General features: G+C 45.3%; 1 protein-coding gene across 3 annotated transcripts in view; it reads left to right on the top strand.

Moving 5' to 3' along the window:
* The window catches only part of PTPRE (protein tyrosine phosphatase receptor type E), a 175,764-nt gene that overhangs the window by 58,240 nt on the left and 95,732 nt on the right, over positions 1-21,792 (top strand). Inside the window, exon 2 of one of the 3 annotated variants that reach the window (XM_023224204.3) lies at positions 16,407-16,429. The exons of the other annotated variants lie outside the window; for them this stretch is intronic. The gene's annotated coding sequence lies outside the window, so the exon portion shown is untranslated. The remainder of the gene's footprint in view (positions 1-16,406; positions 16,430-21,792) is intronic. 3 annotated transcript variants of the gene reach the window in all.

Genomic DNA, 21,792 nt, shown 5'->3' with positions numbered 1-21,792 from the left:
ACCTCTTCCTGGAGCAGGACACTGCACACCAAATTCACTGGTACTGCAGCCACAACCCTGGACACCTGGATACATGCATTTTCCCATCTTCTGCCACACTGGCCCTTTGCCTGAACTCCTCCTGGCCTTCAGTTTGAGGTCCTCTGGGGGCCACGAATGGCTCTGCAAAGTTGCAGGTCCCAACAGTGGGCTATGGGTGCTCCCAGCTGAGCACCGTCATGACTCTCACACTGTACAAGGAAATGAACATAGTATGCATGGATGCACCAGATCTTCACTAAGCCTCACAGCAACCCTAAGAAGAGGAAAGCCATATTTATCCTCATTTCATCCGTGAGGAGGTAGAAGCTCAAAGAGGTCAGATGCTGCATCTGGGGTCAGTGTGGTTTTCTGCCTCTGGGACCCCCTATGCCTGAGGCCAGTGTCCATCCCCCTCAGCAGGTATGTGGAGCCCTCTGGACACAACATCTTGCTAGGAATTGCATGACAGTTACTGCTCATTTATCTTTTAAAATGGGTCAAGAAGCTGAAGGAAAGATGGGAAGTTTCTCAGGTATCACCTATGACAGATTTTATAGCCAAAATACACACAGAGGGAAACATTTTGGAGAAGGTTGTGGCCATGATAAAAATCAGCATTTATTGAGCCTGTGATATGTGGCAGACACCATGAAGTGTGCATTGTAGACATTACCACATACACCCCATGCAGCCAGTGGGTGACCAGCCACCTACTTAGCCAGGGACTGAGGGGTTTGCTGGGATAGGGGATTTTAGTGTTAAAATAGGGATGGTCCTGAGCAAAGCAAGGTAAGTTGGTCACCCCACCCACCACCCCAAGGTTAAGATGGACTTACCTTCATTTTGTAAATAGAAAACCCATGGCTCAGAAAGTTGAGGTAACTGCTCAGGCTGCTCTGATGGCAAGAGGTGCAGCTGAGGCCTGGACCAATACCTGTCAGAACCCAAAGCCACATTTTTTGATCATGACACCTTTGTCACAGCTGTGAGAAACAGTCCCTCCTGCGATAGAAGTCTCAAGATCATCCATATGACCAATACCTTGAAAAGATTTAGGTGATAAAATTGAGATTCTTAATTCTTTTGAAAAAATAGATTAAAAGATTAAAATCAGAAAATTATTTTCAAATAAAGTTTATGCCAAAAGATACAAGGACTTGCTCTGTAAGAGATAAAGTGTTTTGTGGCAAACAAACAAACATTTCAAGGGCAAAGTCAGGCGAGCCGTCTTGCTGTCTGCCATCCTGTAAGTCTCTCCATGCTCATGGTCATCTGTCGCCCAGTGTGAAGACTGCTAAAGGCAGATGACATGCTCAATGTTTCTCAGTTGACCATATTTTTTAATTGAGTTTTTAGACAAATTAAATTAATGAATTTGTTTGCTTATTCATGCAGAGTAAAAAGCAATACCCACTCTACTCCGAAATAGTAGCTCAAGCTATGTTTCTGCAAATTGATATATGGTTTGGCTGTGTCTCCACCCAAATCTCATCTTGACTTGCAGCTCCCAGAAGCCCCATGTGTCAAGGGAGGGACCCTATGGGAGGTAATTGAATCATGGTAGCAGGTTTCTCCTGTGCTGCTCTCGTGATAATGAATAAATTCTTACGAGAACTGATGGTTTTATATGGGGCAGTTTCCCCGCACACACTCTCTTGCCTGCTGCCATGTAAGATGTGCCTTTGCTCCTCCTTCACCTTCCACCATGATTGTGAGGCCTTCCCAGCCACGTGGAACTGTGAGTCCATGAAACCTCTTCTTCTTTATAAATTACCCAGTCTTGGGTATTTCTTCATAGCAGTATGAAAATGGACTTACACACAAATTATATTAAAATGCAACATCCTTACAGAAAAGTCTGCATCAGTCATAAGCACACAGAGCTCTGAACTTTCAAGTAAGCCAGCACCCAGATCAAGGAATGCAACAGACCCATTCCCCCAACCCAATCCCCTTGTTGCTCTTCCAGTCCCTTCACGCTTCCCTTCCAGGGATAACCATTGTCCCCACTTCTGACACCATAGATTAGTTTCGCCTGCTTTCGAACTTTATATAAGTTGGATCATAGATTATATCAAAGTATTTTTATGTTTATTGAATATCTACTATGTGCTAGGTCTTGCATAGCTGTTCACTGAATCTAAATAACTTGGTTTTGAATGCCTCCCAGGTTGCTCTATAGGGGTGTGTGTGTGTATGTGTGTGTGTGTGTGTGTGTGTCCCTGGATATAGATCACAGAGTTGTCTTAGCAGTCAGTCCTCAAAAGGCAGGTTCACATAGTGGCCAGCTCACATACTGTGTGTTCAGGAAGGCATTCCTGCCGTGTAAATGTCATTTAAATGTAGCATATCTGTGAATTCAACAGGGTAATTTGGTTCCTATGTTGTTGGAAAGTTCTCTGAATGCTGAAGTCATCTGCACTCCAGGCTTGAGGAAACAACTCAGGACAACGAAGAGAGGAAGTTGCTGTTAGGTTTGGTGGGGGGAGAGGAAGGTGACATTCACATGTCCTCTTGTACAAGGGCTACCATGTGAAACCTGATGTCCAGTGAAGACACAGTCATCCAAATAGATCACTGCCTTCCAGCCCCAGGGTCTACGCTTCAAAAACACTTCCCTGTTGAGGCTATCTGGTGAATTCTGCCTCTAATGTCCTGGGAGCAGTCAGCCAGAGCCCAGGGCAGGGGGCCTCCCCAATCTCCATTCTGCAGATCATTCTTTCTGGGCAATTCATGCTCTTTCCCACACAGAAATGTTTGAGGCAGTTTGTGGAAGGAACATTGTATCAGGATGGTTCCTAAATCAGGTGGATTAAGGTATGCATGCTGTCTTCACCGCTTGCTTGTCAAATAACTGAACTCCTGACTTCTTCTTTGAACTCTGGGCTTCTAATCTGTGAAGTCAGAATAATAATAAGTGGGTAGTTATGAGCATTAAGTTTAAAAATATGTTGTGGCAGCACTTTGCATGAGCAGACTGTAGTATAAATGCCAGTTCCCTTTCCCTGGAGATAAGAAGTGATTGTGATTGTGCGTTAAGTTCTGGTTTAAGCTTCCTGGCTGACAAGGCAAAATTGAAACACAATGGTTTACATTGTTCTAGTCTGATTCAAAGAATGTCCCTAGTTTTTCAGGAAATATAAACACTTTCCTGGTGTTACATTCTAAGACAACTTTATTTTGTAAGCCTGAATGATTCAGTTAGGGTTTCCAACAATGGTTTTCACCCCCAGAAGATGGAGAATTCCCCTTTCTATTTCCATAGCGTGTATCAATCCTTTAAAAAATACTAATCTGAGGCTATGATAGTGCAATACTAAATTCGGAAGGCGAACATCGTGGAGTTGGAATTGCATTCTGTTGCTCCATTTCCTTCACCATCTCTTTTTAGTGGACATCTTCTAATAAGAACATAAATGGAAAGGGCAAGCCTGGAGTGACAAAGGGAATCCTCCATTCACTCTGCACAATGCTGTTGCTGGGCTCAGGACGTGGATAGGGCAGGGGCTGTGAAGACATCCTGGTGCCTGTGCAGGGTCGCCGTGAGGATAAAGGGGATGGGCCAACTGTGGTGGCTCAGGCCTGCAATCCCAGCACTTTGGGAGGCTGAGACAGGACTCTTGAGGCCAAGAGTCCCAGACTAGCCTGGCCAATATGGTGAAACCCTCTCTCTACTAAAAATACAAAAATTAGCTGGGCATGATGGTGCACACCTGTAATCCCAGCTACTTGAGAGGCTGAGGCATGAGAATTGCTTGAACTTGGGAGGCGGAGGTTGCAGTGAGCTGAGATCGGGCCATTGCACTCCATCCCGGCAACAGAGCGATACTCTGCCTAAAAAGAAAAGGCAGGGGGATGATGCAGACACGAGCTTTGTGTGTGTTCTTGCCATATCATATGTAAAGGAGACGGTCAGACTGGGAGTCTTTTCTGTTACAAAATTATACATCTGGAGAATCATGGTGAGCACGAATTCCATGTGAGATGCTGGCACATGCCTCCTGCGCTTCATGAAAGAGCCTGTTGGTTTGGGAGCATCCATGGCTTTGTTCTTTGGGCTGCTGGCCGTGGGGACCCTGAGTCCCGAGCTCTTCGGAAACCCTGGTGCTGGGGAGGCGAAGCTGTCTCCTCTCTCCCTTTGCACAGAAATTCCAGAATTTGGATTCTTTTGTAACTTCGAGCTGAATGTTCAAAATGTTTAACATTAGTTCTTTTTTCGTTTTTCATATAAGTACTTACACACACGCATAAAAAAGAGCCAGTAACCAAGGGCTTTTCCCAGGCCAGCAGTGGCCTGGGAGTCCAGCCCACACTCCCAGACTCCAGCTGGGAGGCACAAAAGGAAGGGAACTTGGGTGGGGACACCCCACGATGATGAGGTCCTTGGGAGCCTCCAGGGCCTCCAGGAGCTCAGCTGCCACCCAAGAGCACCCTAAATCTCAGAAGCTAGCCAATCCAATGGAAGGCTGGTAAGGTCTTTTCGGTGTAAGCACAGCTTTGAGGATGAAGGGGTTGTATTTGCAGAATTAGTTGGAATTAGAGCTCCAAGCCTAGAATGTCCTCCCACCTTCTACCCACGCCATGACTGGATTCCTGTCCTGTGAGGCCAGCTGAGCTCTCCTCCCTCATTACCTGTCCCCAGGTACAGACCTTCCCCTCACACCATTGATAACTCATCTGTTGCATTTTTTCATGTATCCTGAAGCATCTACACAGTAGGCATTCAATAAATACCTGCTGAGCAGTGGATTACATAGTATAGCCACAGATGAAATGATGCCTACGAACCTCCTACAAAACTCCTGTTTTATTATTTCAAACTCTGAAAACTCACAGTTTGGACTATTCTTTTGTTAATCCTACAAGGAGTTAAGTTGACTAATGGATACTCAAGTTTCTATCATGGCTGCGCTCACAAAAAAGATCACCTGATATTTTCCCCTTGTTACTATGGAAGATCTTAGGTGGATCATATTCCTATTCATGTCATAGGAATCGTTTACTGGGGAAGGGCCATTTCATTTCAATTATGTTTTGAATGATTAGTCGTTTCAAAAATAAACCATCCCTCCAGGTTAAATTTATCTGGGACTCATGGTTGGATAAGCTTCTATGTCATTAAAATTAATTGATGTAGCACAATCAACTGCAATCATTATCCTGTCCCATATCGGTGGCAGAACCAGGAAGGTGCCCACCATCTACACATGATGGCAGAGGTCTCTGTGTCCTTTGTCCTATGCAGAGACCCTGCCTGTAAGTCTCCTGAACTGAAAGTTAGGTCAGGAGTCTCCGTATGACCTGACTGAGAGCTTCATGTTGTCAAGAGTCCGTACAAGGCTAATGTGACGCTCACACTGGGGCTGGTACATTTGAACAAACGGTTCACTTCAAACATTCACATCCCAAAAAAGGACCCCAGTGGGCATAGGGAGTCCAGCCCAAGACGAAGTATCAGGGAACTGTTGGGAACACGGAGCTTACAGTAAGAGACCTGGGGTTGGGTGGGGATTGGCACCCCCCTGGAGGGCGTCTCCATGTTCTCGATGCTTCTGCTTCCTCCTCTGGAAGGCAGGGAGGGCCCTTCTCAGCTCTCCGCACTGTGTGGAGGAGTCGGTGAGATGAAGCCTGCCCAGTGTTTTCACTCGGTGCTGCCCTGAGGCGTGAGAGCCCTGTGCATGGTGCCCCGGCCTTGCTGTCCTCGCAGGTACTAGCACATTCCAGTTCCTTTAGAGAATGAGCACTGGGGTAAGGACGGTCAGATGTGTGCCCATCCTGGCCTGCAGTGAGCGCTTGCCCCTCACAAGGCAGCTCTTGGGGAAAGTCTCCAGCGTGTGCGATTTGCAGTTTAGTGTAAACGGAAGGAGGTTTATTAGAATCTTGGCAGCTCTAAAAGGAGACTCTCAACTCTCCATTGGCTACAGAGCCCGGCCAGCCATGTGGGTGGCTCGCTCAGGCGGGTCAGTGGTTCCTGCTGGGATGGCCGGGGCGCCAGGAGAGCTTTCCCTTAGCATATTCAGACCTCAGACTTCCTGGCAGATTCAGGTGCAGCATTGAACTTCAGGCAGGTTTCCTAAATTCAACTTCCAGAGCTTTTACCTTTTCAGAGACCCAGCCTATTTTACAGAAGCCCAGCAGAAACTTTTTTATCAATTTGCGTGTGACTTTTAGATGAGTTTGGGGCTGTGTGGGAAGATGGTATTTCAGCATCCTAGGCAGGGGCACATCTATAAACTGTGTGCTTTGAAGCTGTGGTGCTGCCTGTTCACAAGGGTAACACGGGGGAGGAGGAATCCTTGTCAGTGTCCTGTCTGTGGTCTGCTGGGCAGTGGCCACTTCCCCTGACCACTGCCTGGGGCCTGCTCCTCCACACACAGCTTATCTCCCAGGAAGCGATTCCTGGCCCAGGCGCCAAGGGCCCAGGGTTTTCCTAATGTTGAGGACATTATTGCCCAGTGGCACAGAACATGGGATTTGGAGTCAGATCTGGCTGGATTTGATTTCTGGCTCAACCTCTTGTGGACCACGTGACTTCATGCATGTTACTTCAGGGTGGCTGTGAGGATCACAGGATCCTGTATGTGCAGTGTCTAGCACTGTGCCCCAAGGACCATTTGTCCCCATAAATGTGATTATTAGGTAGCAAGGTGGTGCTATTCTGACCATTGGGCATGTGGCCCCACCCACGGCCACCCCCAGGGTGCGAACAGTAGCCTTTCTGTCCTTACCTGGGCCTTACCCTCCACTGTTTCCAAGCTCATCCACCCAACGTTCTCTCACTGGATCATTACCATGATGCTGTGGATCATCAGTAAGTATCAGTGACATGTGTGGTGGCCGTTGAAGCACAGAGAGGTAGAAGGGCTGCCCAAGGTCACCAGTGGGCAGGGATCTGGCTGGAGAGCACATGCTGCTGCTTTCTCCCTCCCTCGGACTATGGATCACAGGAGAGACCGGCAGCCGTGCAGGTGGCAGGTGGGAGGCCTGGGGTTCTGCAGGTATGAGCAGACACACATCAGCCCCCTCTACCCCTGGCCTCTAATGTCCCCACATCACACAGAGGCCTGGGACCGACCGGCTGTACGGTGCAGCGTCTCGAGCACATACACTTTGGGATGATTCCTTGAGTTGTAAAGAAATAAAATAATTTTCCTTGAGAATGATGGATACACTGCTTAGCAGTGGAAGAGGAGAGCTGACCTTTATAGGTAGACAAAACAAAATGCCTGTCAAACATTACACTTTTGTTGCAGTATATTGTTCCAGAATGGAGCGCTGCATATTTTTGTTATAATGCTGTTTTTGTTTCTAAATGAATACTGCAGTGTTCTTTTATGTGGAGGAGGGATTCATTACTGGTTCACAGAACTTTTTCAGTGGTGGGGAAAAATAGGTGCTTGTCCTCAGCAATGCGTACCAAGCCTAGACACATTTCTGTTAGGGGCGCAGTGATTTGTGAATTCCCTGACAGCTAACCTTTTATTATGAGCTCTATTTTAAATGGAGACATGTAGCTTTTCCTCTTCGAGATGATATAACAGATACCCAGAATCTTCTCTGTTATCTCTCATTTGTTTTAAAGCTCGCCTCTTTCTTGTGCATTTTACAGGGATTCTTATTTATGAACTAGTTTAAATGGTTCAGATCAGGCAGTTATTGTGGGGTGGAGGATCATTAAACCAAGAATATTTGCAAATGTTTCAGCAAAGTGGCTAGTTGATTGGCAGATTTTTCATTCATCAGCTTTCCTAATTTTCAGAATCTTCCTAAGGAATATCTAACAAACATCTCTGCTCTGAGTACCATATTCCTGAAAAAAAAAATTGATCTGTTTTCAGGAGGGGTCTCCCCTTTTCTCATGCTAGTATATTTTCTTAGTCTCGGTAATATCCTATGCGTGTCTGTGAAGGATGCACCACTTTCTGATAGCTCTGCGATACCCCTCTGTCAATGACAACACCTCACCCAGGCCCCCAAGCCAAACCCACAGTCACCCTTAGCTTCCTTCCCTTTTCCCCACTTCTCACATGCCTCCAAAGCTTGTGAGCTCTGCCTCCTCTATCGTTAAATAGCTGCCCCCACCCCCGGCCGCCCACCACTGCCCTGGAGAACACCTTTGCATCCTGCACCTGGACGACAGGTGTAGCCTCATTAGTCAGGAATCCGCAGTCCACACCAAGCCTGGTACCGTCCTTTCTTCTTCTCTGCAGCCATCACAGTGACCTTCTCTGCAGAGAGCAGAATGCTCAGGCTTGCAACGCCCAGGCTTGCAGACTTCTGCAGCCCCCTTGTGGCTTCAGCCCAAAGCCAAAGGTCTCTGCAGCATTCCAGGATCTGCCCATCTCACATTCCAGGCTAACAGTAGTGATTTATTGGTCTAGGCCTTATATTGAGTTCAGTGTCAGGTCCTTACCTCCTTTACTAACCCAGCAGGTAAATATTATTATCTCTATTTCGCAGATGAAGAAACTTAGGCTCAAAACCGTTAAGTGATTTGTTCCAAGGTCAAAGCCAGGATCCAACTTCTTTGCTGTTTCTAGAATGTTCCATACACTCTCTGGCTTCCTTGCTTTTGTTCATCTGTTCTTCCTGGGAATTTTCTTCTTGAGGAGGATGCCCTAACTTTGGCCAAACACAGGTTAGTGTTCTGCTTCTGTCTTTCATGGCTGCTGGGCTTGCCACAGCCTAGCACTGCTTACCCCTGCATTTCAATGATCTGTTTATAAGCCTGTCCTCTGGACTTCTTTTAGGGTAAGGAGTTTGGGGTTCTGTCCTTGTATGTTTTTAATCTCTAAATCCTAAGCAATTGGCATAGAACTAGCACCTAGTAGATCCTCACTAATGTTAAATGGCTGGTTTAGCATACTGATGTACTCATTCAACTAGTGTTTTATGAGTTTCTGGTACACGCACAGAACTTTTCATATACTGAAGATGTTCAAGTCAGAGATAACAGGGTTTCTATTCAGAAACCAGCAAATTAGCCATGGATGCTCTGTCTTTGGGGGAGGGTCTGCACCTGCCTTCGTCATCTGTAAAGAGTGGAACATACCTGTCCACCTCATAGCGCAGCTGAAATGGCAGCAAACATCCTTCATGTTAATCCAGAGTCCTACTGTACTGTGTTGTTGTGGAGATGCTGTGAAGACACAGAAAGATGGAAGGGGCGGGCAGGGAATAGCTGGGCACCAGGAGGGATACAACCAGGGCGGCCCAGAGGGCTCAGAAAAGATGTCGAGGAGCGAGTAGCACTTGACCTACTAGATCACATGGCATCTAGTGGGTTTGGGTGAGACAGGCTTTGTGGGGTAGGGAGCAGCACGAGGGAAGCAGGGGGACTGTGCTCTGTTGGAGCCTGTGAGACATGGTTGTGTGAGTGAGTGGCCTCTGGAAGGTGGATCACTGTGGTGTCTGCCTGACTTGATGCTCTTCCTGGGAGCTTCCAAACCTGCTAAGCAATCCAGAGGGCTGTTTACCAACACACGCTACTCTTCTTATCCATGCCAATCTTATCAGCAAACATGCTATTTCCCTTATTCGTGAACAAATATTATTTCGTAATAAAATGACCTTTCTGAATAATTATTTAATGCCAGAGCTCATCCATTCTGCCTTAGTGAGCATTGCTTTGCCCTGGCCTCTGGCCACAGGTGACCGTGGACAGCCGAGTGTCAAGATCATCACCAACCAGGCCCTTCACACACATGCTTAGCCTCATCACAGACCTAGGGTCACCTGGTGAAAGGCAGGTGTGTTTCCAATTGGCACTCTAAAAAAGAAAACCTGCAAACACTGATTTAACATGTCTGAGTATTAGAGATCATTTTCTCTGGGGCTCACTGAACAGGAATTAGCTCAAGAAGAACGTCTTTAGCGTGCTCAGTTACCATTAGCATCGGGCACCCAGCAGGCCTGTCCTGAGTGCATTTCAGAGTCTGAGCCCAATTGGAGGAGCGAGGGAGGTAGAGGGGAGTAAAACAGGCCTCGTTGTCGAGGACTGCTCCTCTGGAGTCCCACTGCACTGCCCAGTGTGGGGAGTCCTTGTGGCAAGCTACCCTATGTCTCTGAGCCTCAGTTCCCCCTCTGCAAAGTGGGTCTAATAACAAACTCCCCATATGAGTATTGAGAGGTTGCAGTGATCCCTGTTGGGTGCTTAGCGGGGTGTCTGGCATGAAGTTCCTGTCCTTACAGTGACTTTCTTCTGCAAGGGTCTTCTCTTGGTGGCTGTTAACACCATCCATCCCTGTCCTCAAACACTAGAGCCCCTGCCAAGAAGCTACTCACTGGGCAAAGATTTTTTTAAAAAAAACATGACAGTGACTGTCACTATCTGAGAAGTGTCCGTGCCCAGCGCCAAGAGGTGGACAAATCCATGGCTCTGCCGTCTGGGGCTTGGAGGGCACCCCTACACCTCGGAAGGGAGCCCGGAATCAAATTGCCATGTTTCCAAATTTGATGCTGATAATAATGGCATAGACAGACGCGGCAGTATGGAAACCAGCAGACACTTGTACTTGCAAAGAAGGATTTGTCTGGCTTTCTAATTTGCATGTTTCCTAATCCAAAGAGGGTGCCTCAACTGTGGAGTAATTAGAGAGTATGTGCCTTGGTCGGGGGAGGAGGGAGCTTGAGAGGCAGGCAGAGATGCACGTGGATCTGTGCTGAGCAGCTGCCCATGAATAATTTCTAAAAGTTGCCAAATATTTAGAAGTCCTGCTCGTCTGTCATAGACTGGCAAAAAAGGATGGTTGAGAAAAATGGGTCCGTTTTTTCCCCCAGCCTTAGCAACATTGTTTTAAAGATTTCATCTCCTTTTCAAGGTGGTTTGAGGCTGTGGGGTAGGCAGGATCAGATTCTACTAAACTTCTTCATTTCAGGGAGGGCTTCCTCCCCCGAGTTCAGTAGCTCCTTCTGTCCTGTCTTTCATGCATTAGAAAATATAGACATTAACAGCTTTACTGTTGCCTGGAAGGTAAACAAGGAAGCTGTGAGTATGACATCAGTGCGAATCTGAAGCCTAGATGATTCAGAAACGTTTTGCCTCCTTCCATCATTTGAATTACCCACTGGAAGCAGAATGAAGTTGTCTGATAGAATGCAGAGACAGCCACAGAGGCCGTGGCTGCAGTTCCGTCCATTCCCACTGCACTTCATTCAAGTGATGAGGTCTCTGTTATTTTTTTATTTGGAGTAATGATCCTGCTCTTTTACCAGTCCATCTAAAGTCATGGTCATGGTGCTTGAGTGTTACTGTGATTGAGGGTGAATGACAGTTCTTGCTACCCCAGTGTTCTAATTGATCAGGACAACTCAGTGTCTTTGGGGAAAAACTGGAGTCCAAGAGAAGGCAGCCAGGATTGAGGAACTTGGCTCCGGGGGCTGGTCATTCACAGTAAGACTGCTTCAAGATTAATGTCACTGGCATTTAACAGCATGAAGTGGAGTTTCATTCTTGTGTCTTTTCTTTATAAAATTGTAATACATCATGAAAAGTTCACATTTTAGATATGCACATAGAAACGTGTATGTAAACATGTTAAAATAAAATGTAAATGCACTTCCAAAAAATTCTTCCAGGTTGCTACTCATTTAAAAGAGTAGCTTGGAGACACACGTGCTACGCAAGCCACTTCAGCAACCCACATTCTGCCCACTCAATTGCTTATGGCACTTTAGGCCAAGGGTGTGTGTAAGAAGCATTTTCCTTTTGTCTGAGTTTGGAAAGATTGGCCAGTTCTGTTCATTTCAGAAGTAATTTGAATGTTTCCCTTAAATGGAATAGTTCCAAGGGACTGATTCTAAATGCTGTAGTTTTATTTTCTTCTTTGCAAGGTTAGGATGCACAATAACGTCGCTCGGTCTTTCCATATCTTGTGAGTAATCGGGACCCAACCCAGCAGCCCAGCCGCTTCCTGTGGGCGCCCTCACTGGCCTGACCTTGCCTGCCCCTGCCCCCCTTCCTAAGGGCGGATTTCCCCTGTTCCAATGTTGTCACACTGCCTTTTTCCCAGGGCCTTGTCGGGCTTCCTCCCTGCCTCTGTTCGGTGGAAGCAGAGTGGCTGCAGCTGTGAGCTCCAGGGACTCACCAGCCAAAGCTCCAATTCTGTGACCAGGCCGGTCCAGGCCTCTGTGGGCCAGGCTACTTCCAAAGACCCACTTCTCCCACAGTAAATATATGGCCATCCCAGGGCTTTCCTTTCTGGAGCAGAGAACTTAATGGAGCACTCTCTAGGACTGGAAAGGATTTTGAGGAATAATCGAGTATCATTATTGCCATCTGCAGAATGCCTTTCCTACACCATTCCTACACTAAAGGAATTACAGCTTCACTGGGAGGAAGGAGATATGGCAAACAAACAAACAAACAAAAAAACAAAAAACAAGCGGACAAGACTGGGTATAGTGGCTCATGCCTCTAATGCCAGCACTTTGGGAGGCCAAGGTGGCCATGTCATTTGAGCCCAGGAGTTCGAGACCAGTCTGGGCAACAACAGGAGACCCTGTCTCTATATAAAATACAAAATTCGTGGGACATGGTGGTGCACGCCTGTAGTCCCAGCTACTCGGGTGGTGGCTGAGGCAGAAAGACTGCTTGAGCCCAGGAGGTCAAGGCTACAGTGAGATATGATCGTGCCCCTGCACTCCAGCCTGGACTATAGAGTGGGACCCTCTCTCAATTTAAGAAAAAAAATAAAATAAAACAAGCAGACAAATGTACATTGCAATGTAGAATGGCTTCTCCCAGGAGGCCTAGCCAGAAGTGGGCTCAGCAGCCCCAAGCAGGCATCGCCGCTGCCCTGTCTTCTCACTCTGTGATGCTGTTCCAGAGCCTCACCAAGCCTCAGTGTCCTCATCTTTAAAGTGGGTCTCGCTGGCCGGGCTTGGTGACTCACGCCTGTAATCCCAGCACTTTGGGAGGCCAAGGAGGGTAGATCACTTGAGGTCAGGAGTTGGAGACCAGCCTGGCCAACATGCCGAAACTCCATCTCTAGTAAATACACAAAAATTAGCCAGGTGTGGTGGTGGGTGCCTGTAATCCCAGCTACTCAGGAGTCTGAGGCAGGAGAATCACTTGAACCCAGGAAGCAGAGGCTGCAGTGAGCCAAGATCCCGCTGCTGCACTCCAGCCTGGGTGATAGAGCGAGACGCCGTCTCAAAAAATAAATGAACAAATAAAAATTTAAAAATAGTAAAGTGGGTTTTGCCTTACCTACTAGGATAGTTGTTAGATGTGGGAGAAACCCCACAAGCAGCGCCCAAGGCACTCCACAGCCCAATAAATCTAAACTCATCTCTCCTTCCCCTTACCCGTTCAAGAGAACAACAGGAAGCTTTCCAGTGAGTGGAAGGACGTTGTGTCAGCTTCTCACTGACCCCACTTCGCAGATCTGTCTGCTCGAGCCAACCTCCCCAACCCCCAGCTTTTAAATGTTCCTCTTTCACAGTTTCAAACCTGTAGCTCAATACTACAGTAGCCATCGGCGTCACAGTGTTGGCCTAATAGAAGTCTTCACTTGGTAAAAGTTTACTTTAGAGAACATTATGATTGGTCTTTGCTCTAATTCTTTAAGAAACTGATAGTTGTGGTTTCATACTATCATGTGTGAGCCACAAACCAATAAAATACATGATCTATTTGGAGAACAAAAATTAGCGGAATGTTGTAGTGCACACCTGTAGTCCCAGCTACTTGAGAGGCTGAGGCAAGAGGACTGCTTGAGCCCAGGAGGTTGAGGCTGTAGTGAGCCATGATTGCACCACTTCACAATAAGGCAAGAGTTCAGTGTATTCTTGCCTTAGTTTTTAAAAGTTAGCTCCAAGTTTAATTTCAAATTATGATTTGTGTTTGATTGGAGTTGTCAATCGTGCAACCATTGACAAAGTGCCAACGGGTTCTACCAAAATTGGTCTTTTCCCTTGTGATTTTAGTCTGGTTTGACTCAAGCCTGCTGCCGCTGTCTGCAGCCCTGCTCCAGAAACTTCTGCATAGCATTGGGTTTTATTTTACATTAAAATGAATCAGCATTGCATTGGAAGATTGATCATTTCTATCAATCCTCTTGAGGTATTGGAAGTATAACTTCCATTCCTGGCTTCTTTCCTCACTTGGCTCCAGTCAGACACCACGTGTCACTCTTTTTAGCATCTTTTCTGGTTCATTTTGGAGAGTGGAAAGGATGTACTCTTGTAATAAGTTATTCCTGTAAAAGAGCAGTTCCCCTATCTGCAGTGATCCTCAAGTAATCATTTCTTGCCCAAAAAACCGATTCCCTCTCAATCCCCTGCCATCGTGCTCTATGTTATACTGGGTTCCACTGCACCCTGGAAATCCTCTGTGCTTTAATATGTTATTCAACAGATTTTCCTCATTTGTTTTATATAGCTGCCCCAGCAGATGCTTTGGCATTATGTAGACTGTCTTATACATTTCATTTATAATTGTTGTTAGTATATATAGATCTTTTTTTTTTTTGTATTAGTAACTTTGCACTTTGTGACCTTAACTCATATATTGCCTCTAGTGGCTCTAGTGGCTATTTTTGAATCCTTTGGTATTTTCTATGTAGACTATTATGTCATCTGAGAATAAAGTTTTATTTTTTTTCTTTTCAATGCTTATGTCTTTTAATTCTTTTTCCTAACTTATTGCATTGGCTATGATTTCCAGGATAATGTTAAATAGGAGTGGGACAAATCCTTGCTTTGTTCTCAATACTGGGGAGAGGTATTAAGTCTTTTGCCATGAAGAAGAATTTGAACTGTAGATTTGCCCAAATTGACTTAAAATTCCCTAGTAACCAGAAGTATTTTTTCTGCTTCTTGGGCTTCAAACATACCTCATGGGTCGGCTTTTAAATGTATAACAATATGCATTTAAACATTTTTTGAAAATATAACAATTTATAACAACTTTTAATTGTGTGCTGTAGAGTCTTTATTTGATTTGATTTAAAATATCTGGTTTTGTCAGGACTAAGATAGCAAGTAGTCTATTTTAGTGGAAAACATCATGTACTGAATTCACTGTTTAAAAATAGTGACAATCAAAACGTGCTTCCACCCTTCACCAGTGCAGAAATACAGTGATGACTGAGCAAGGACTCTTTCACAGGTAGATAGCAGCCTAATCAATAATCCCAGTGTGAGGCTGCCATGCTGACCAGTCAGAACAGAACAAGCAAGCTAAGTTCATCCACTGAGGAATGGGTCAACAAAATCTGGTATATCCATGCAATGGAATATTATTCAGCCATTAAAAGGAATAAAGTACTGGTACTTGCTACAATAGGGATAAGTCTCAAAAACGTAATGCTATTATAAGTAAAAGAACCCAGTCACAGAAGGCCACATATAGTGTGAGTCCATTTATATGAAATACTCAGAATAGGCCAATCCATAAAGACAGAAAGAAGATTGGTGTTGCCAGGGCTGGGGAGAGGATGGAGCTTGGGAGCTAGTGAGCTAATAGTGGGTGTGGGGTTTCTTTTTGAATGATGAAAATGTTCTAATATTAGATTACATTGATGGTTTCAAGTTGGGTGAATATACAAAAAACCATTGAACTGTACATTTTAAACAAGTGAACTTTAAGGTATGAAAATTATATCTTGATAAAACTTTTTTTTTAATAACATGAGAGCTAAATTAATGGGAGGCTGGGCATGGAGGCTCATGCCTGTAATCCCAGCACTCTGGGACCCGAGGCGAGCAGATCACTTGAGGCCAGGAGTTCAAGCAGCCTGGCCAACATGGTGAAACCCCTTCTCTACTAAAAATATAAAAATTAGCCAGTGTGGTGGCACATACCTGTAGTCCTGGCTACTCAGGAGGCTGAGGCAGGAGAATCGCTTGAACTGGGAGGTGAAGGCTGCAGTGAGCTGAGATCACCCCATTGCACTCCAGCCTGGGCAACAGAGCAAGACTCCGTCTCAAAAAGAAAAATTAATTAATTAATTAATGGGAATGGTCAGGCTAGATAATGATTAAGCTAGAAAGCTGGGGAAAGGGAGATGCCCCAGACTAGGTTGTAAAAGGCTCTTTTGAGGGGAGGATGGGCTAAAGGAACTACTTGAAGGGGAGGGAACCCTATAGGCCACAGCAGAGGCAGCTGACTGATAGAGCATCTTGGGGGCTAGGTCAGTGGCCACACCCCACCATCAACTGACCATTAGAGGTTGTATTAAAGTTTGGGGTAGGACATGGTTAAAAGCTGATAATTGCAGCCAAAAGAAGTATCAACTAGATAAAGAAGTCTCCAGGAGACCCTGAATAATGAAGCAAAAATGGGATAGTCAACTAGTGCTGTACAGAAGGAAATGGTTAGAATTAGCAGCCAACTCCTGTTAACCAGAAAACTGTTTTTTTTTTTCTTCATTCTTTTTCAGACTATAGCCTTCACATTCCCTCGGTGAGTACAAAACTTTTTAAAAATTATGTCTGATGTATGGATAACTAGCTTAAAATAATATGTGGGATTTAATTATTAGAAGAGCATTGTCTTCTTGAGAAAGAAGGCCGTATGGTCAGCATGTTATATTTGAATTTTATGCGTTACCTTGCTTGAACAGGCTCATATCACACCTTTTTGTTACATCATTTGTGTGTGTGTGTGTGTGTGTGTGTGCGCGCGCGCATGCGTGTGTGAAATATGGCTCAGCTGCTTGGTCTCCTGAAATGTATTGTTGAGGACACAGTTTCTACATCCTTTCCTTTCACCGACTTGTTGCTTTTAGAAGGGTCTAGCTTTATCTCAATGGCACACATCTGACCACTGTTCAGGAGCGTGGGAGCACATAATTGTATTGATACTAACTGCTTCTTAAATTGATCTGCTCTAGAGAAAACTGCTGAAAAGGAGCTTCTCCGGATTGCACGCTCAGTAAAAGCAGTATCGGAGTGTCGCATAATTTTATGCCTTTTGGGTCCAGGCAATGGCAAAATTCCATGGCCTTAATGTCCTTAGAAAAAGAAAACTTTAAACAACAGAGCCCTTTTGCAGTCTACTTAATCAATTTAATGCTGTTAAGTTTCCTAAACAAATCGAAGGACGAAAATATAAGAGCTTTCGCAGTGTCTGCAGTGTGTGGGCAAGTGGCGCGTGGACTTCTGGGTGTGCTTGCTTTCAGCGGGCACCATGATGCCGGCCACCGGGAAGCTGTATTTCCTAAATGTATTGCCTTGTTTGAAAGGCACTGACTCCGTTCTGGAATCATTTTCAGGTCAATGGATCAATTATTGTGCCTCTTTTTTAGGCAGGGTGCCCTTTGTGGCACTGTTCCATCTGGGCATCAATGCTTGTTGTCGTTCTTGGTGTGATCAAATGCATTTTGACTGTGTATATTGTTTGTTTCTTTCTTGGTAAGGAATGTTAAATAAAAGTAATGATTGATTAAGCTAGAGAAGAGGGATGCCTTCATTTGCCACCTACTAAGTTAATTTTGTTGTCCATGTTCTCCATTGCATCATTATGAGACGTTGTTGATTCTGAATGGGGAACTCTTCTTGGGTAAATGTCAGCAGTGGGATCAAAGAGAAGGATCGTTACTGGAATCATATTTACAGGATGGAGGATTAACTATATGAAATCTGCAATCCCTTATTGCCTCAGAATCCTATACAAGAGTTGGCTGGTCAATACTGGTTCGAATGCTTATTAAACGTGGCTTTCCTCAACAGCATTGGAGCTGCGTGCTTTATCGAATGCAAGTGTGCTTACCATGCTCGAATGAAATATTTGAGTGTCAGATCCCACAGCTACAGCTCCTTTTGAAATACAGGGCTCAGATTATGATTTGTTACAAGTGTGTGACTTTTGCACCCCTTGTCTCTCCACTCAGTATCGGCCCCTCTGCACCCCGTTTTGCCTTCTGCCACTTCCAAAATTTCGTATTTTTCCCGGCAAGTTGATCTGCTCCCCATCAGTGAGTCAGCAACTCCTGCAGCTGAGTGATCCTGTGACAAGTGCTTCCGGGGCTCCTCCACCTCCCGGCATTGTCTCAAACCCGGCAAGAGATTCAGAAGTGGGTGCCCTGCCCAAGGGTCACTGAGTATGTGTCCAGGAGCTGACTTCCTTTCCTCCCTGCATCCACCATGGGTAGTTGGCAGCCAAAGCAGCTTCAGGGGGCACCTCCCTTTTGCTGATCTCATCCTTTGCCTCCATTTCTTTCTTTCTTTTCTTTTTTTTTTTTTTTTTTTGAGACAGAATTTCACTCTTGTTACCCAGGCTGGAGTGCGATGGCATGATCTTGGCTCACTACAATCTCTGCCTCCCGGGTTCAAGCGATTCTCCTGCCTCAGCCTCCCGAGTAGCTGGGATTACAGGCAAGCACCACCACGTCCAACTAATTTTGTGTTTTTAGTAGAGACAGGGTTTCTCCATGTTGGTCAGACTGGTCTCAAACTTCCGACCTCAGATGATCCACCCGCCTCAGCCTCCCAAAGTGCTAGGATTACAGGCATGAGCCACCGCACCCGGCCCTGCCTCCATTTCAGTAGGAAAGTAAAGCTCTGCTTCAGGAAGATCCTGAGTTCCTAGATTAAGGGTACTTCTGATTCCAGAAATCTTTCTCTGGACACGAGAAAAGGGTTTTGAAGCCTGGGTCTCCCATCTGTGCTGCCGTGTCTGCTGCGTTCGTTTGGGACCTGCCCACTGGGCCACTGATACGGTTTGGCTCTGTGTCCCCACCCAAATCTCACCTTGAATTGTACTCCCCTAATTCCCACGTGTTATGGGAGGGACCTGGTGGGAGATAATTGAATCATAGGGGCGGTTTCCCCCATACTGTTCTCCTGGTGGTAAATAAGTCTCCTGAAATCTGATGGTTTTTTATGGGGTTTGCACTTTCACTTCTTCCTCATTCTCTTCTCTCGTCTGCGCCATGTGAGACGTACCTTTCACCTTCAGCCATGATTGTGAGGCCTCCCCAGCCATGTGGAACTGAGTCCAATAGGTCTCTTTCTTTTGTAAATTGCCCAGTCTTGGGTATGTCTTTATCAGCGTCATGAAAACGGACTATTACAGCCGCCAAGGTAGAATACCAGACTGATCTATTAGCCCGTTGCATTTTCACTGCTAAGCATTTGAGACTTGTACAGAATATCAGGATATCTATTAATGGAAGGGAACTTATTTCTCACTTGTGGGATTCAGAGAGGTGCTTTTGAGTCAGTTAGAACTAAAAGGGTAGTCCACCTTGGGCAGGGTGGATAAGCCCCCTAAGGCTGGAGATGGTGCCACAGCCACCACCCACACTGGCCAGCTGACTGCAGAGGAGCCTAGTCACACGTGCTGGATGAACACATCAGCCTGTGCGAGCCTTAATTTCTCTCATCTATCCATCACTTCCTAGGATGTGATGTGACATTTAAGTGAGATGATCCAAGGTAGGCATTTAATAAAAGCTAGCTATGGACTGGGCGTGGTGGCTTATGCCTGTAATCCCAGCACTTTGGGAGGCCAAGGCAGGTGGATCATTTGAGATGAGGAGTTCAAGACCAGCCTGGCCAACATGGTGAAACCCTGTCTCTACTAAAAATACAAAAATTAGCCGGGTGGTAGTGGCACGTGCTTGTAATCCCAGCTACTTGGGAGGCTGAGGCAGGAGTATCACTTGAGCCTGGGAGGTGGAGGTTGCAGTGAGCCAAGATTGGGCCACTGCATTCCAGCCTGAGTGACAGTGTGACACCCTGTCTCAAAAAATAAAAATAAATAAAAGCTAACTAACTGTGGTTATCATGGCTACTCTTATTATGATCGTCATCACAGAATCATGGCAACTGTTTCCAAATTTAAGGAAGATATTGAACTGGATTGTAACATATATGCTGGTACCATAGTGAGTATCAAAAGGAGTTCCCTTTACTAGCAGTAATCTACTTTTTCACTTTAAAAAACTATATTAATATTTGACATTTAGGCCGGGCGCAGTGGCTCCCACCTGTCATCCCAGCACTTTGGGAGGCCAAGGGGTTCAAGACCAGCCTGGCCAACATGGTGAAACCTTGTATCTACTAAAAATACAAAAATCAGCTGAACGTGGTGGCAGGCACCTGCTACTTGAGAGGCTGAGGCATGAGAATTGCTTAAACCTGGGAGGTGGAGCTTGCAGTGAGCCACGATCACACCACTGCACTCCAGCCTGGGTGAAAGAGCAAGACTTGTCTCAAAATAAATAAATAAATAAAATAACATCCAAAAAAATGAATCAAGTCTTTTTTCCTGTTAAGCTGGATTAGGAGGGGGTCTCTTGAGTAGAGTCACCCATTCCCATGTTTTCGTTTCCTTTTTCTTTGTCTTTAACAATAGGTTTGTGAAAATAACACCATAGTTCATATCAGTGATCAAATATGACCAAAGTTCCTTCAACTGGAGAATGCTTACAACTCTCTGGGCCTCTCGCATAGTATTTAACTGGAATTTCAGAATTGAGAATTTATAAAAGACGTATCATTAAGGTTTAAATATTTTCTCCAGACTCTTTGAGGTCTTATATTGTTATACATAAGGGTATCAACTACAAAGTAAAATTAAATGATTCTGTAACTTGACGATTTCACTTTGGTTCATGGAAATACCTAAGGAATAAAAGAAAATGAAATTAACATGTGAATATTCAGCAATCGTGAGTTTCAATTTTAAAACGTACTTAGGCTTCCCTTCACTCGCTTGCTCTTCTTTAGTAGTTTGTTTCCTCCTCTGTCACTTTTGAGAAGTGTGATTTTTTTCTCTTCTGACTCATTTGTGTTTCTTGATGTTGATTTGAACGGCTACCATGACAGAAAAAAAAAATATATATATGTTATTTTAAAAATAAAGTTCAGGGTTCCGACAGGCAGGGGGACCATTCCAAGCTTGCTTCTGGCTGCGTCCGCTGGGGTGATGTTTCCAGCAGGGCAGGAGCTATATGCCCTGGGCCGGCCTTCGGAATCCCAGAAAGAAGTGAGAAGCCTGGTGGGCAGAGCACATACAAAATTAAAACTTTCTGAGACATGTGATTCCTGTTTCCCTTCTTCATCACATACTTGGGTTTTTTATTAGCACCAATGGATTCCATGGGTTTCTATCCGAGCCACAGTGACAAATTATTCTCCTGGTGACTGAATTAGAAGTTGACAGTAAGTTGGAAGAATGCCTTTGGATCTGACATGACGAACAGATTAATCCTTCATGTATTTCCATTTCCATTCCTCCCTCCCCCCGGGGAAGTTTCCACATTCTTTCAAGAAGTGCCTCCTAAAAGAGCCTAGTAGGTAATCCTTTGTCACAGAGCAAAGGCTTGGGCATTAATCAGTCACAGTTTCCCCTAAGAGGAAATAGGAACACAGATTTCCTATATAAACTCATGTCTCGTCACCGTGTTCACAGCAGACCCAGTTCAGAGTTGGAATTCTTCTAGAAATCCTTTCTCAGCTGGCAGGGAAACATGGATTCTCCAAGGCCAGGATGGTTTCCCAGCGTCTTCCCAGGAGGACAAGAGGTAACGGGGGAACTCAGAGGGGCCTCTCTTGTCTCTTTGGTTTTATGTCATGGTTGCTTCTAATATAATTTCTAAAGTATCTAAAAATCAGGCTAAAGAATATTACCAGGAAGGCGTCGTTCAATGAAAATTTGGCAAGCCTCTTAGTTACCTTTATCCAGCTCTGTGCAGGAAATCTGGGATTTATGCTTCAGGAAACCATTTCCAGTCCACCACGCCTCGGTCGATAGTGCCCTGGGGATGGCACAGAAGTATTGTCTGTTTGGGCCTGGTGGGTTGTCAGACAGCCAACAAT

The sequence above is a fragment of the Piliocolobus tephrosceles genome, chromosome 9 (assembly GCF_002776525.5).
Source record: "Piliocolobus tephrosceles isolate RC106 chromosome 9, ASM277652v3, whole genome shotgun sequence".
Taxonomy (NCBI): domain Eukaryota; kingdom Metazoa; phylum Chordata; class Mammalia; order Primates; family Cercopithecidae; genus Piliocolobus; species Piliocolobus tephrosceles.
The sequence above is the reverse complement of the archived record's forward strand: the minus strand, read 5'-3'. Positions and strand labels throughout refer to the sequence as shown.